Raw genomic sequence first — 17,640 nt, 5'->3', positions numbered from 1 at the left:
GGGGTGGGCAAGAAGCCAAACTGGGGTGGGTTCAAGACAGAATGAGAGGGGAAAGCGGGCAAAATGTATGACAGTTCTTTTAGAAAGTACTTACTCCAAGGGAGAATGAGGAATTGGGAGAACAGCCGACTAGGATAGTGGGTTGAGAGTGTTTTGTGGTTGCTGCTTTCTCCCTTAAGATGAGAGATACTAGAGCATGTTTCTCATGGAGATGATCCATCAGAGGGAGAAAACTAATGATGCAGAAGGGAAAGGAGATTCGTGCATGAGTGAGAGCCTTGCATGCCAACAGGGAACGGGCTCCAGTTCACATGTGGTTCCAGTGCTGTGTGGTTACGGTGCAGGGAGGCTAGCAGATTTAGCACGAGGAGATGATGAAACTAGTTCCTAATTGCTTCTTTTTTCTCCGTGAAATAAGCCAAGTCCTCAGCTGAGAGTGGGGTGGGGACAGAAACATAGTGGGCTGGGCAGTGTCAAGAGTCCGCCTTGAGGTTTATGGTCATAAATCAAAAGCAAGACGATGCAGATGGCTGGTTTTCTCCAGCCAGGTTCATCAGCCTGAGGCAGGAGCACAGTGGGCAGAGGGTGGGGTTTTCCCAGGAAAGTAAGATGAAGGGAGAAATGGTCAAAGAGGTTGAGGGTGTATGGAAGCACCTGGGGGTCGGGGTGGAGGGGAGAGTGGTAGGCGGTAATAAGTATGATGGACAATGAAGTGGAAGGGTCACCAGGTCAGAGGCCCATGTAGGGGGCAGGATAGGTGGAACAGGGTAATAACAGGAATAAGATAAAAGAGAAAAGGTGAGGGTCAGACTGGAATGCTTGTCAAGATTTTGGTGGAGGTACAGTTACTGGTAATGATAAGGTCCACAACTGTGGTGCAAGTTTAGTGGGTAATAAAATCAACTTAGTGGGTCATGACCAGCAATTTTTTTTTAATGACACAGAATAAAAAGTATGTAACTACATTATACCTAGTAATGGGTAAACACTGTTTCGTGAAACTTGTTTCAGTTGTATGTGTATTTGCATTGGGTCTCACATAAGATGTATTTCTCCTATGGATCGGGGTTAAAAAAAACTCCCAGGACACCAGGGCAAGGCTTCTCTACCATGGCACTGCTTACATTTTAGCCCACGTGATTCTCTGTGGTCAGGGCTCTCTGGTGCGTCGTAGGGCGTTTAGCAGCATCCCAGGCCTCCCCTCACTGGACGCCCGTAGCACCCCCTAGACATTGCCAAATAGCCTCTGGGTGGCAAAACTGCTGCGAACCAGCAGCCTAGAAATAACCATGGGAGGCATGGCTGAAGTAGCAAGAGGAAAAGATAACTAAAAGAGAGTTGGTCAAAGGACTGAATTGGGGGGGACAATCTATATAGATGTCCAAGTTACCAAAAATGTTGATGGGAGGAGGGACTGTGAGCCAGATGAACAAGATCTTCCAAGAATGAGGCAAAATAACTACGGAAGCCCGGGCGCCTAGAGCCCGTGCTCCACAACAAGAGAAACCACTGCAATGAGAAGCCCGCACACAGAAACGAAGAGCAGCTCCCACTCGCTGCAACTAGAGAAAGCCCGCGGGTAGCAACGAAGACCCAATGCAGCCAAAAATAAATAAATTTAATTAATTAATTTAAAAAAAAAAAAGAATGAGGGAAAGTGACCCAGAGGGCTGTAGCTGAATGTTCTCTACCCCAGCTACGCATTAGAATTACCTGGAAAACTCACCCACCAATGCCCAGGCCCCACCCAGACCAACCAAATCAGAATCCCCAGGTGACCCCAATGTGAAGCCAGGGTGGAGACGCCTACAGAAGACGCCCACTCTCCAAGGCCCAGCTGAAGTATGACCTCCTTCCTGAAAATTTCCTTCCTATTTCACTTCTTTTCATACACCCCACTCAGCACAACGAATCTTGCTTTGCTTATAACTTACATGTGAAATCATCAGAAAAGAAGAAAAGCACTAAAATTAAGCAGCTAAAAACAGAACAAGTGTTTATCTGCTGAAGAATTTTAGAATTAGGAGATCCGCTAATGGGGAATCTTTCAGGGAAACTTCTTGAGCTTCAGGTCAGCCACTCCTCTGGAGGGCATCCAGACAAGTGAGGGTCCCCGGGCACAGCCCAGCACTTATGTGTCACTGATAAGCATTGTTAGAAATATGTCCCCTCTGGAGACACCGTAATAGACACTTGTTGAAATTAATGACTACTGTACTTCATCCCCACCCCACCCCAAATGCACCAATGAGTAGATTACAACAATTTAAGCACCATTTATTATCTGATCACCATTTGCTTCACAATACCCTTCACATGTAGGCAACTTTTTATTAAAAGCAATCAGTGACATCAAATCTTGAATATGTATGTATGTATGATGAAAAACAAGAAGACAGGAACCAGAGACTAATAGTCCTCTCTGCTTTCCCATGAGAAACCATTATAGAATATTTAAAATATCCCTGAACTCTGACGTTCACTGTTGATTAACCACACACAACCATGTACGAAACATCACTACATCCCCAAACACCTGCAAAAGATACAGAAAAAAGTTAAGTAAAATAACTCAAATATTTCTTTCTCCCAGCTTGGTGAAACTGATAAAACTGAGTTAACTTGCCTTGATTGGCACCCTAACTTTCATCCATGAAAGGGCAGAGCACCGGCTAGACAAGAACACAAGAGCTGCAAAACAGAGGAAGCTGTTCCTCTACACCAGTGGTTTGCAAAGTGTGGTCCAGCACCAGCGAGATCAGCATCACCTGGGAACTTGGTAAAACTGCAAATTATCAGTCTCCACCTAAGACTAACAGAATATGAAACTGTGGCCTAACAAAGTGGGTTTTAACAAGTCCTCCAGGTGACTCTGAGGCATTCTCTCCTGGAAACCACTGAATCTAAACCATGGTTTTCAAATTTGCAGCACAGCCCCGGCTTCCAGGGGGTTGAGATTCGGAGCCTCCCACTAGCATTCACAGAATCACGTGGTATGTACTTTTTAAAATGTGAACAGAGATTCCACTGCTTTTGAAAGTTTCATTTTTTTGTAGTGACTGCCAAGAACTGAAATACTATCAAGTTTCAAAAATCACATCAAGGGGCAGGACTGAAAATGGTACACAGGGAGAGCAATCAGCTAAGCTAAAGATAGTGTGGAAGGAGACCAGGGTTCAAATGCCAGCAGAGTCATTTAGCAGCAACTTTCTGGGGCTCAGGAAAACCAAGTTTGAGGAGATGCTGCTCCTCTCTAAGAAGCCTCTTCAGTTGGCCAGAAGACCCCACCTTCAGAATGGGATCAGAAACCAAGGGAAAGGAGACTGCTTGCTAAGAGCTTTCATGACTGCTTGTTGTCACTCTCCTGGGAGACAGAGGTAAATAGCTCTTCCAGAAGCCATGGCTTACCCTGAAGGAATTTACTTAAACTTGGGAAATCTCAGAATTTTAGAAGATAACTAACTGAAAGTTTCCAAAGAGACAAGAGATTGCTACAGAAGGCATCAGAGAAAACATGATATTGCCCAAATTTGTTTCTAAAATGGTTCCAGACAAATTTCCTATTCATTAACCAAATAACACTTTAAAGAGTTTTCATACAGAAAAGCCTGCAAGTCTGAGCCAGTAAACCATTCAAGGTGTATAAGGGGCAAGTTAACCACCCCTCTGCCCCAATGCTAATTTTAAACAATATTAAATTTTATGTATCCTTCCGTATCTTTCTCCAAGGTCATACACCTACTAGGGCTTCTTTTTTAAATCGGAAATAGGGTCATACTCTTGATACATATGATACTCAGCAACTCGATTTTATTTACATGTAATGTATCACAGACATCCTTCACAAAACAATCCATACTAGCTGTACCCTATTTTATCCATCCTACTGATGGACACTCATGGTGTTTCTAGTTTATTTACCGTAGTAATCCTGCAAGAAACATCCTCACACACAGATCCCTACATGCTGATGTTTTTACTTCTGTAAGAAAGGATTCCAAATATGCAACTGCTGGTTCATATGGCATACACGTTCCAAATTTTCACCAAAACTGTCTGCTTTCCCTAAAGGCTGCACCAGTTCATACTCCCCACAAGAGTCTGAGGGTTGCCCCCAACCCCCCTAATGGAGGATGTTACCAATCTTTACAACATGAATTAATTGAACAGAAAACTAATATCTCTTTGTTTTTTAATTTGCATTTCCCTGACCATTATGTACGTTGAGGATCTTTTCACATGTTTATGATCATTTGTACCTCTTATCTCAGGAATTGCCTGTTCACATCCTTTGTATATCTTTGATCATGCTGGACTGTTCAAGTACTGTTTAATCTCACACTAATCCCCTCTCGCCCCGGAATCTATGAGATGTGTCAAGTATAAAAGAATATCACCCTCTAGGAACTCAGTATGTGGGGTGAGGCCAGGGGATGATTTCTTAGCTTGAAGTACATGGTAAGCCCTCAAAAACAATTTCTGAATAAGTGAATAGCAGGCTTAGAGAATTCTGTTTGTTAAGAGTGCAGCTAAAAGAGTAAAAAAGAAACACAAATATTCACTACTTGTTCTGCATATTCAGAACAGCATCACTTTGGCTGAAATTAAATTGTTGGTTAAGGGAGAAACAAAACCATGGTCCTGGCACTGACTCTGACAATGCACCTTGAAACGGGTGGCAAAAGAGCCCAGTCTTAATTCATAGCTCTGGGTGGTACATAAACAAAGGCTCTCAAAACCAAGCGACACCTGCCACTAAGCCACAGGCTGTTCATTTGGTCAATGGACAGGAGAAGCCTACCTTAAACATTTTGTTCTTTTCTTGTTTTTTGTCTCCAACGCCATCCAAGATTTTCTAGCCTTTCAAAATCTCCTGCTTATTGGGGAAGGGGAGTGAGGAGGGCCTGCAGGGGGGTTTGACAGAGTTCAGATTCCTTAACTCTTTTAACTTTAGGCAAAACATCTGGTTATACCCAGCATTTATCCCCATTATTTGCAATAGTTCTGTTTGGCTTATGTCTTAACTAGTCTCCTTATTAAATATAAAAGTAATAGGATTAAAAACTTCTGGGGGAAAGTACTGTAATTAAAAAGGCACCAGTTGGGTATGGTAAGCTGTAATTCTGGTCCTGCTTATTAAGTTTTCCTTCTTGGCTTTAATTTTTTTTTGTATCCATAAAAATAACTTTGAATTATTTAACTCTTTTTTAGTATTTCCTGTATTGGCTAAACACCACCCCAAATCTCCAAGAAAACATTATAACTCAAAAGTTCTGGAGTAGTAATGTCACAGAACACAAGTTTTAGATACTGTCCCAAGAGTCAGGCATGCCACACACACTACAACACACACACACACAGCCTGGTAACTTGACAGGCAACTCTCCAAAATGAATAGGCATTTTCTCACCTCCTGAAGTTACAAAACCTTCTTAATAGGAAAAAAATTGCAGGAACTTTGATCAAGCCATGCGGTTATAATAAGAATCTGGCAACAGGCAACAAAGCACAATTTATAACACTTTGTTAAGAGAGGCATAAAAAAAAATAAATAAATATTGAGGTAGTATACTTGGGAATGAAAACTGAAGGGTTTGTAATAAAACTTCTCTTTTTTAAATCTCTTATTTTAGCATTATTGAGAAAACGCCTTTAAGATTTTTATTATGTAATGTTTAGCACATGCACAAAAATGTGACACATATATATAAAGCACAATCCTAAGATGAATAAATACATCTTTAGATTTTCTTTTTTCCTGAGCATAGTTGGTAAAGATTTAAATTGTTCATCACCTGTAACCATCCTTAACTGTTCTTAGGAACAAATGATCTGCTGGGAGCCAGGAGTGGAGGAATGGGGGAATCAGTATAATTTTGAGCTATAAAAGAAACTGGGCTAAAGCAAAAAATAACACACACACACACACACATACATACCCCTATTTCTAAAACCTCACTTTGCTTAAAAATACTCTAGGGAACAGTGTTTGAAAAACCCTGAACAAGTAGATTTAACAGTAAGTGAGTTCAAGACCCATATAAATAAACCTTTGCCTAGAAAGAATTTCCCCAATAACTAATTGAACAGGATCATTTTAAAAGTGCACCTTCCCTTTGGAGGTAGAAGCACAACATCAATGCCAAAAACAGATACTCTAATAACTCTCTAGTATCTCCTTGATGACCTGAGTGGGTACAAAGGCAGAGAGAAACCAGTGACTTCCCCGATCTGAGGAGCCCTGTGTTTCTGGGATTCAAGGTACCACTTCTAAGACTGGGAACTTTACAAAAGGGATGGAGGCTTTCAGCAACTGATTTGATTCTATCCTAAATTAATTATGCTAATTCCAGATAAATGTATCTTAGGCTCAGGGTGTTCTCCACAATTCTAGGGCTCAGTGAAAACAAAATTAGCATTCGTGCAGGTATCCCTCCTCTCTCAAGGCCACTTGTCTTGTCACACCACCGCACCTCCAGGGTTTTTGCATGGATAACCCAAATCAGCCAACAAGGAAGATAAAATCTTGGAAACCCAATGGCTGACATTCCCACTAGAGGCATTTATCGAAGTGGACAGACGCAAGAGCAGCCTAATCCCTGACAACAAAGGGCGCATCTCCGAGATGAAAGCCTCCCCCCATCCCCTACATCCCCTCTGTGATCCCCTGAAGCCTCTCCAATGACAAAACCCCAAAGTGCTGACATGACCTCAATAGTATGGCATCATTTCTCTCGCCAAGGAGAACGGCTGGCACGTTCCTGCCAGCGAACTATAGGTCAGCCAATACGCCCTTCCCCTGACCCTTCGCAAAGCAGAGATTACAATCTATTTCAAAAGTAGATTCCCCAGTGTCCACTCCTGAGGAGTCGCCAACTCCAAGCTCTGGAGGAGGGAGGATAGCGCGCAACCTGAAGAATGCCACAACTCAGCACCCCGGGTACTATCAGAAGCCAAAGTAAGTGGTACTAAGAGCACCAGGCTGCTTGTAATTTATTACATTTGGGGGGGTACAATTCTCCGGAACATCACCCCTACTCTCCTGTCTTTAACTGTGTCTTGCACAACGCCAACACTTCAGCTCATTCCTCTCTCACCGTCTGGAAATTGCCAGAGGTTAGTTTTCACCACGAGACAGGGACTGTGAATCAATCTCCTTTCCCCAGGTCACCTGGGCTCTTCACGGGCAGCAAAAATCCAAGTTTCCCCACGCGGCACCTGAAGCCCTAACTTCTGGAACCCCCCCCCCCCCTTAACCTCGCCCCACGAGCTGGCACCGCGGCGAGAGACGAGCACGCAGCCGCTGGCGCTGCGGCCGCAGCCAGGGAGGCGAGAGGAGGCTCGGACTGGTGTTCCGCCCCGGAACCCCCGCAAGCCAGGCCGTCGGCCCCGACGCGAAAACCGGGCGCCTCCTCTCCGCGGGGAGTGAGATCCCGCGTTCTGCGGAGCGCCCAGGCGGATCCCGGCGCCGGCAAAACGCTCCGCACCGGTGCCCGGCCGGGGGACGCGGCCAAGCGCACGGCTCCCGCGGAGCGTCCAGGCAGCCGCGGCGGCAGAAGAGGGGCGTGTTTCTTGCGCCTCGGGGCCCGACCGCCGCGTCTCGGCTGGACCGGGAAAGGAGGCGAGCCGAGCGTGCAGTCCCAGACGGCGGCTCTCGGCCCTCAACCCCGGCGGGCCGGCCTGGCGACGCGCTGCAGCCCGCGCGCCCTTGCGGGGACAGGCGCGGTGCGCGCCCTGCGGGGCCGCCTCAGTGCCGGCCTGGGCGCGCAAACTTTCCGAGAGAAAACCGCTCCGGCCTCTCCAGCGGGGGCGCCGCGCTCTCCCCCGGGCCCACCAACTGTTCGCCCCCTCCCCTCCGTAGCCAAGACCCACTGAAAATATGGCGCCCTCGAACGTCGCTCCTCGGTCCCCTCAGGGAATCCCGAAATGCCCGTCTCCAGGACCCCCGGCTCCCGGTGGGCGCGAAATTTCAGCTCCTGGGGCCGAGAAAGGAGAGGGCGCCCCTGGTCCAGCGCGAGGCCAGCGGCACTGAATCCCAATCCTCCCCTAGCTCTAGGTCCCTCAGCGGCCAGCAGTTTGCTAGTGGCGAGATTGCCAAGTAAAGGGGAATCGTGGAATCTGCAGGTCTGAGAGTCCGGGACTGGCAAAGGAGCTCCGCACCGGCCGGCTGTCTTTGCCTGGAGCCCGGCCGGAGACTTGTTTGCAAAGTGGCGCTGGAGTCGGGGCGACCAGTGCTGGAATGAAGCCGCTCCGCCTGCGCCAACTCTCCTGGCGCGGGGACCCGGCCGGGGCCGAGGGGACACTCCATGCAGGCGGGGCCGCTTTTCAAAGCCCAGTTACCGGAAACCCAGCGGGAGCCCCGCAGGGGACCGGCTGCCCACGGCTAGGAATCCGCTCTCGGGCGCCGGCTGCGAGGCTGTTTGCAAACCGCGGCGCCCGGGTCCAGTGCAGTGAAACATACATGTGCGATAGACAGGTGCATTAATTTAATTTTATTTTTATTTTCTGCAAATAGCCCTCCTAGAACATCAAATCTGGGAGCTTTGCGGGGTTTTTTGCATCACTCAAGAGATGCAAAAGGAAGGGGAAAACCACCCACATTTTCCTTCTGTAGAGGGGAGGGAAAAGACACGAGAAATTCATGCAACGTGCATGCAGCTGGAGGAAGAGGAAAACCCGACTGAGTCGTGAGCCTTACCGGCGGATGCATTTACTGTCTCACTGCAGAGCGCCCGCACCGGAGTGCAGCCGGCGACCCCCCGCGCGCCCTGCGACCGCTCCGCTCCCTCAGCCGCCTCAGCCGCTGCCGCCGCCGCTGGCTCCAGGCGCGGAACAAGAGCCGAGGGCGAGCGCGAGCGCACGGCCCGGGCGCGCCGGGAGGGCAGGAAGCGCGTCATCACTCGGGGACGGCGCGGCCCCGCGCGGCTCCGGTCCGGCGATGGTGCAGCGCGGCAGCCGGACTGGGCCGGCACGAGCTCCCGCGGGCCCCTCCTGGGTCTCTAGCCTGCTGTCCGGTGGTGAGAGGGTCCGCGAGGCAAGGCGACGCGCCGGACGAGCTGTCGCAGAACTCGGGCTCTGCCATGCAAGGGGGGGAGGGGATGCACCGTCTTGGGGAATGGGGCCCCTAGGTCCGCAGAGCGCTTCTCCTGACCGCTGGCCCGCCGCTGGAGGAAGCGAGGTGCGGTTCCGACGGGAAGACCCTGGTGGGCTCTGGGGTTCTACTGCGACTCTGTCGGCGGGAACCCGAAGCGGGATTGTCCCTCTCTGTAAATGTCGCACACGCCGACACCGAAACTCAGCTGGTCAGAGGTCATTTAGGGATTTAGAGAACGGCTTTAGGGATGAGGGGCATATTCTTTTAAGTTCATAAGAAGAAATTTCTTCTGCCTACTGTGCCCTTAAATAAAGTCAATTGTATATCTTACAGTTACACAGCCCTTAGGAAATGTAGGATGACCTGAAACCATTTGAAGTTTAGGAAGCGAGGAGACAAATCACAAAACACTGTGTATTATATGATCCCATTTTTAAAAACTACGATGTGTGGAGAGAGGCAGAAAAGACTGAACACATAAACACTAAGATGTTAACTAGGTCTCAGTGATTGGTGAGAGGGGACCAAAGAGAGTGAATCAAAGAGGTAGCTTCCAAGTCACTTACAAATATATATTACAAAATATATTTTCTGCTTAGTTCTAGTTTCTGATTTTTCTGTAAGGAACACATTACTTTTGTAATTCAAAAAAAATTTTTTTAATAAAAGATCTTGCATTTTTTTCCCATCCCAATATAAAATGACCAGAATTAACCCGTTTTCCCAAGAAATAGGTAGCAAATCTCTTTAGTTACTCATAAATGAAACTACTGCAACTTTTTAGTGTTTCTCAGAGCATGAAACTGCTATCCTTATGAAATGAAGATGATGTAAATTGACACTATCTTGAAGAAGTCCATTGGGACATTGGATAAGCCTGGACACTCTATAAAAACAATAGCATGTTATTGTCCCAGTTGATGGACTTGATTTTATCATGACCCCGGAGATCTTTATAACAGAGGATAGCTTTGTAACTTACTGCAGAGAATAAACTTTATAAATCAAAAAGCACGGGTAGAGAACCAATTAACAGGCAACTTGAGAAAGTTTTAAAAGTTGCAGGGCACTGACTGTTTCTAATTGCCCAGGAAAAAATGGTTCTTTTTAAAGAACTTTTTAAACATTCCCCAGTCTAACAATGACTGGTAATGGCAAGGAGCCACCTCAGGGGATGGTAAAAAGTAAATGTTTATTGATTTCTGTAAGAGATTGGTAATAAGCTCATTAAATTAATGCTACCTAAACTGTCTCTTGGTTTACTGACCATATTTTTATAGTTCACATAACAGGTTTATGTAAGAAGCTCTTCAAGACAAACAGAAAAATTGATTGCAACTAAAGTCATTTTCCCCTTCCACTTAGTCCTCAGTTCATGGGGCCCAATGGCTTCGCATCAAGCATCTCAAAATCGAATTTTTCCCCAACTTGGATTTCAAGATTTTCCATCACTTAATTCACCATTCTCAAAGTATCCCATGCTCTTCCACTGCCTGCCAAAGAGAAGCCGTTTAATATTAGAAGGTAAACTCCATGAGAGCAAGGATCTTACCTGTATCTCTGTACCTAAAAGAGGGCCTGGCACTTAGTAGGTGCACAATAAATACTTGTTTCATGAAAATAACACGTTTGTTCACTGTCTACTTGGCTAGTTCCTGAGATATTGGAAAAATCACCTCTCCTGCTAGACTGTCAGTGTAATCCTGGGAAACTAACATCTTGTAGAGGTATACATAGCATTGATTTAGTCCAGTAATTTTACTCTTTTCAAAATAGCAGCTAAGTCTGAGACATTCAGAGCAGTGAGGTGCAGATGTCTGAATATCTATGCATTATGTATCCAGTTAGCACTATTTTGTGGTGTTCAGAGGTCAATCAAACCCTTTCCCCCAATGAGAACATCAGTCCTAGAATTCTTTGCTTTAGTCTGGGCTTCTAACCAACTGACTTTGAACACTTCACCTATTTTTATAGTGTCTCAGTTTCTCTAACCTCTCCTATGACCTCAAAGCCATTTACTATTTCTTTAGAAAAACCAACCTTAACCATTCTAATGCCTAGCAGTATATTTTTCAATAGCTACCCCAACATAAGTAAAACTGATTTTACTAGTAACCTACAGTAACTGCTCTGAAATTGAGACTCCTTCTCTAGACCTTAAAAGATAGTTATTTTTGGGCTTCCCTGGCGGCGCAGTGGTTGGGAGTCCGCTTGCCGATGCAGGGGACACAGGTTCATGCCCCAGTCCGGGAAGATCCCACATGCCGCGCAGCGGCTGGGCCCGTGAGCCATGGCTGCTGAGCCTGCGCGTCCAGAGCCTGTGCTCCACAAAAGGAGAGGCCACAACAGTGAGAGGCCCGCGTACCGCAAAAAAAAAAAAAAAAAAAGTTATTTCTAAATTTAGAGTCAGCTATTAGTAGTCTCTCTCTTTACTAGTCACAGTGATCATAATTCATTGTAGACCAGCAAAAAACCTGATCTAACAAGTTCGCATTTTTGGACTTTGTCTCCACCCAGCAGAGGAAAACATGGTGGCAGTTTATCTTAGAGTGTCTAGGACCTGTGATAAAACTCATTCCGTTAAGCAGTTTACCAAGTCTTCGTATTGTCCCAGTTCCTGCCAAGCAGATCATTAGGAACTGAAAAAATATACATTTGTGTGACTAAAAAGTGCAGTATTGGGGGAAGTGAATCAAAGAGGTAGCTTCCAAGTCACTTACAAATATATCTGGAACTAAAACTTATTTTTTCCACAAGTTGGAGCTATAAAGACCAAACCAGACTTGTTTGGTGCTAGAGAGCCAAATACTAAGAAATTGCTCTACTCACCCATTGCCCTATTAGCCTTAACCGCCTAACTTCCTGTTTGCACATGTATATACCACAGCAAACCCAACTATGTCCAAGAGCAAAAAGAAATTCCACCAAATATTTTGTTCTACTTTTGTTTATAAGATATTTTGTGCTATATCTTCTGGGGCTTCCTTTATACAATACACCAACAGTTCATGATATTTTCCCCCCTTTCAAAATTGTCTTACCCACTCCCAGGAATAAGGTACATATGGGAACCATGTTTTCTGAAAACTGCCTGTTACTCAGAACTGAAAACCAGATATTCGGGCTTCTATTCTCATTTGACATTTTTAGGTTTACAGAAATCTCTCCATCTGCTTTCTAATTATAAGTTCTAGAAGAGAATACTACGTAATAATTATAGAGAGAATATTATCTGAGTTTCAGTACAGCATGTATGTAATTGATAAGTTACTTTTATTTTATTTGAAGGGCAGATATTTGACATTTTGTCAGAATTAATATGTTTTAGTTTTGTAGCTACCTCTAAGCATGGGGCCTTACCTTATTCCTGACATTCAGTATGAAGTGGTAGATGCAGATTTAAATGTCTTCTTTTAGAAGAGGAGATTACTCACATGGATTCAGGAAACAATTGTTATTATTGTACCCAACACAGGACATGCTTGAGATTAATTTTTCTTTTCCTATGGTATATAAAACACACCACTGAAGGTTCTTTAAATGTCTCTGAAAAACATGCTGTCTAGAAGAATTCCAATAATTATGATTTTAAATTGGATTTATCTTTAATCCAAATCACATGGTTAACATCAGCAGTATGTGAGGCAGGATCTTTCTCTTTTGGTTGCTTGATAACTGAGTTGAGAAGACTTATTTGGGGTTATTATACTTTGGTTAAAACATTTTAAAATATTTTTATTGTGGATTATCAAAAGTCTTTTACTATTAAATATCTAACTTTTAAGTCTCCCTGGTCATTTGGGATTTTTTAATGCCATATGTATATATATAAACATATTTTCATGAAATGTTCTCTAATACCAAGGTATTGTAGAAAGACTTTTTTTTTTTTTTTTTTTTTTTTTTGGCGTTACGCGGGCCCCTCACTGCTGTGGACCCTCCCGTTGCGGAGCACAGGCTCCAGACACGCAGGCCCAGCGGCCACGGCTCACGGGCCCAGACGCTTCGCGGCATATGGGATCTTCCCGGACCGGGGCACAAACCCGCGTCCCCTGCATCGGCAGGCGGACTCTCAACCACTGTGCCACCAGGGAAGCCCTGTAGAAAGACTTTTAAACTAAAAAAAAAAAATTTTTTTTTAAATCTGTGATCATACTTAATTTCCCCTCTATCACTAAAATATGTTGAATAAGAATGGCTTCTTTGACTCTGGAGATGTATTTACTTATACGCGCCACAAAATTGTTTTAAAACATTTTGTTTAGGCATCAGACCAACTTTAATTTTAAAATAATATGTTTATTGTCATGTAGGAAATACCATTCTAAATCAACCTCAAATGGAATAGATTTGTTCCAAACAAATAAGATGATTAAATCATGCCTAAGTCATTAATTGTTTTTATTACATAATTGAAAGTGATGAACTGAAATATAGTTAATGTAGGTAGAAATTACTTAGATATTTTTAATGTAACTTCAGAGAGGTAAGTGATGGCTTTGTGTCTACATCAAAGACAAATATATCCAGCACAATTGTTACTTGCCTATTTCTTTAAACCAATTTAACAAATATTTATTGGGTTAGTGCCAGGACTCATTATGAACAAAACACTCTCCCTCCCAACTGTGCAGAATCCAACAGAACAAAATACAACCCTTGCCTTTCAGGAAGGTTGGAAAGATCAGAGAGTACACACCAGATATTCAAATTGATCCTGTTGATGAGAGGTCTTTAAAGGTCTCTTTTAATCAGTCACTTCCCTCAGAGTTACAGGATCCTAAGGTTTAGAATGCACCCCCAAAACACGTTTTTTCCTGACAAGACCAGTCCTAGGCACAAAGGATTAGCTGTGGTCCTTGTAGCCCTATGTTCTGTTGCCCAGAGCAGCTCAAAGCAGATGTCTTAGGATGTGAGCCTGGCCTCATTTAGTGTTCAGCTGAACCTTTAAGATCAACTAAAATGCAGGAGTTCTGATGAACTGATCCATACATCATTTGCCTCACCATGTTTAATATACTTTTACTTCCTACCAGATCCATCTCCTAGAGCGTTGTCAGGTTAAGAAGCTTTCATTGTTCTCACTTTGCCTCAAAAGGTGATTCCACTGAGATTTATCTGGCTTTTAGCATTATCATATTATTCTATCTTTATTTTGATAAACTCAGAATTTTCAGCATTAGAACCACCTTTGCAAAGACTGTAAAGTTGGCATAATACAGAGTCATATACAGGGTTAGTGAGTTGGAAGGGAGCTGGAAAGAGAAGGAAAAAGAAGGAAATATCCATTCAGACGATTTCTAATGCATCAGCTCTTAACATTATTCTTTAAATATTTCCCCAATTCAATAAGAATAATATTAAAACAAAAACCTCCAGCATCAACTCAATTAGCTTAATTTTTTCTACCCAAAGGTGAAATAGAAATAAGGGGATAACATTTCATCTTCCCTAATATCAGAAAGATTATGTGCAAAAACATCATTTTGGTCTCCTATGAAATTAAGTGGTTTTAATCTTTTTTTAAATGTATTAATATATGGCTCAGAACCACAAGGCCACTATGGAAATATAGGGCTCTTTACAATAATCAGTGGGATGAAATGGTATTTTAATGTCATTTACCTCTCTAAATCCACTCCATGCCATTCTAACTTTTATTAACAATCCTTATTGCTACAGTAGTTAAGCACAGAGTACCCAACATAGAAACTTTCTGCATTCACTGGGCTTCAAACATACTGATGCATCTCCTTCTTCATTATCCATATCACTTGGCACAGCTACATAGAAATCTTAACTAACCACAAAGACAGTCACAATTAGATAATGGTTATTCTGAGGTTCCTTCTTTTATGCTTAAAATTAAAAATAAAGTATTAATGAAATTTTGTTAAACCCTATCATTTTGATAATGACAAGTGTCTGACTCATCTTTTTGTCTCCTAAGACCCAGCGCCCATAGCAGCAGCCCCTGAATATATGTTTATTAAATAAATTTCTCTACTGTTATTTAGATAAATTAACTCTTTCAGCTGAATGTGGCCCACAGATGCCCAGTTTACAACCAATAAATGACTAAGGCATTGGGAGGAATAAAACTAAGCTCATGAGGGCCAAGTCTGTAAAAACTAATTTATCTCCTTTTGTAACGTCTGCATCCTCTCTTCAAGAAATTATTTGAATAGTCTTCCTTCCATCCCTGTCTCCCAGTCACCTAGTTCCTCTCTTCAGAGGCAATCATTTTTACCAGTTTCTTGGGTATCCTTTCAGGATATACAAGCATAAACATATGTTCACTTTTTTTCCACAAATGGTAGTATGCTATTCTGCTACTTGCTTTCTTTGTTATTCTTTGTAGGTAGAGTTTTTTTCTTATTTTAATACAGTATTATGAAAATCTTAAAACATGTAGCAAAAGTAGAGAGCATTGCATAATGAACCCCATGTACTTCAACACCCAATTTTAACCATCTCAAGATATTACCACTTGCTTTGCCTATCTTTTATTTGTATGTGTGTATTTTACAGGAAATCTCAGACATCGTGTCATTTCATCGCTACTCCCTAAATACATACTACTCTCTAAATCATATGGACGTTTTCTTATGTAAGTACAATGTCATTATCCCACATAGTAAAATTAATTCCTTAGTATCATCTAGTGCCCAGTCTATACTCAGGTTTCCTTAATTGTCTTTAAAATGACAAACAGGGTCTTCCCTGGCGGTCCAGTGGTTAAGACTGCGTCTCCATTGCAGGGGGTGATGGTTCGATACCTGGTCTGGGAGCTAAGATCCCACATGCCTCACAGCCACAACAAAAAAAAAAAAAAAAAAAAAAAAAATTAGGTTTGTTTTCTGTATTTCTTAAGCCTCTTTTCATCTTGACATCTAGAGTAGTCCATCCTTATTTTTCTGATAAGTTGATTTGAAGACAACTTCTCACTGTCCTGGAGAATGTTCCACACTCTGGATCTACCTGTTACTCCTTTGTGGTGTTGTTTATCTTGGTCCTCTAACCCCCTATTTCTTGTAAACTGGAAGTTGTTTCCATCAGCTTAATTAGGTTCCGGTTTAAATTTGGGGCAAGAAGACTTCATAGTTGGTACTACATGTCTCATACTGCATTACACAAGGGGGCACATAATGTCAAGCTGTCCATATTTCAGTGAAGCTGAGATTGACCAGTGGATTCAGGACATGCCATTCTGATCCCGATGTTGTAACATTCCCACAAGCCTTTTATCAAGGATTTCACCATTAATGACTATTGCCTGAATTGATGATTCATTAAGGGCTGCAAAATGGGAGTATTCTAGTTCTAGCAGTTTTGTGTGGTGAAAAGTACCTTCTTTACCAGAAAAGATCCACAGGATGTTAGAATTCATTGTGAATTGGAAAATTCACAACCAAGTTCATGGAAATACATGATCGTAAGAATTAGCACTAAGAAATTTCCAAATCCCTCTAAATTCCATTCAAATGAAAATTAAAAACCTGTAGCTTCAAAATCTTTGTTTGTTTTTAAGGTTTAAAAAGTCTAGGTCCACTTAGGAGGAACTGGTCTTGTCACTTGGGCCGAGGGCGGGGGAGTGTTCCACAGTTATATAACATTATAAATATAATCTACTGGGAATGTCTCCCATATGCGTTAGAGAGCTCATGATATCTATAGAAAGAATATTCTCACCCAATCTGAAATTAATTATAGAATTATTCCCTTTATAGAATGTTAGAAAGATGGAAACAATCCTCTCTGGGGAGGAAATCTCCAGGGAGATGAATATTTCCAGAACTGCAGACAAGGCCAAGCAGAGAACTACTGTGTGGCTTCGTGAGGCCAGAGAGAAGGAGGATTTCCAAGCATTGGGCATTTCTCTAAAACGAGGGTTGTCTCTCATCCCAACCTAGACTCAATAGGCTTGTCATTCAAATGCCTAGGCCCTGCTCCAAAAGATCCAGATTTACTAAGTTTCTTCCTTTAAAAACTTCCCAGGTGAAAATGATGCAGTGGGTCCAGAGACCACATTCGGAGAAAACCCCACAATAAGTACCAAGGGTTGTGGGTCTCACACCCGTGCCCACTGAACATTGCCTAGTAGACCAGATGCACTGTAACACTATTTGACTCTGAAGTGTTTCCTTCAGAATTATAGTTCATTACACTACACTGTGAAGATGCATGCATTTCTCTATAACCTTTGTGCAAGTTAAAGGGAGCCCCCTTAGCAATGCGCGTCAGTGCATCCTGCAGCAGTGGCTGATCCAGGCCAAACAGGGCTCTGCTTGCCATTGAGTTGAGTGTGTGCTGCAATGACTGCTTTTACTCCGCGTGCCCCCCTTTCTGCCAATCTTTTTGTGCTGGAGAAGTTTTGACCCCCAATGTCTGATAAAATGTGTCAGTGGTAGTGCAAGACCCATCATGGAGGAGCAAAGGCAGAGCCAATGTGGGAGTGAGAACTTAAGCTGTCGAGGGGCTCAAGGCCCTCCTGGTAAGTGGCCGAGGAAATAAGAGCAGTGGACAATTACAGATTGGTGAAGAGA

The 17,640-nt window shown here is 43.4% G+C and overlaps 1 protein-coding gene across 3 annotated transcripts in view; it reads right to left on the bottom strand.

Moving 5' to 3' along the window:
* TLN2 (talin 2) overlaps window positions 1-9,033 on the bottom strand; it is a 446,949-nt gene extending 437,916 nt beyond the window's left edge. For 2 of the 3 annotated variants that reach the window (XM_073801108.1, XM_073801106.1), the window contains exon 1: window positions 8,699-9,033. The gene's annotated coding sequence lies outside the window, so the exon portion shown is untranslated. The remainder of the gene's footprint in view (window positions 1-8,698) is intronic. The other variant, XM_033851753.2, reaches the window with a different exon arrangement.
* Between the last annotated feature and the right edge of the window lie 8,607 nt (window positions 9,034-17,640).

The sequence above is a fragment of the Tursiops truncatus genome, chromosome 2 (genome assembly GCF_011762595.2).
Source record: "Tursiops truncatus isolate mTurTru1 chromosome 2, mTurTru1.mat.Y, whole genome shotgun sequence".
NCBI lineage: Eukaryota > Metazoa > Chordata > Mammalia > Artiodactyla > Delphinidae > Tursiops > Tursiops truncatus.
Note: the sequence above shows the minus strand (reverse complement) of the source record. Positions and strands in the feature narration are given on the sequence as shown.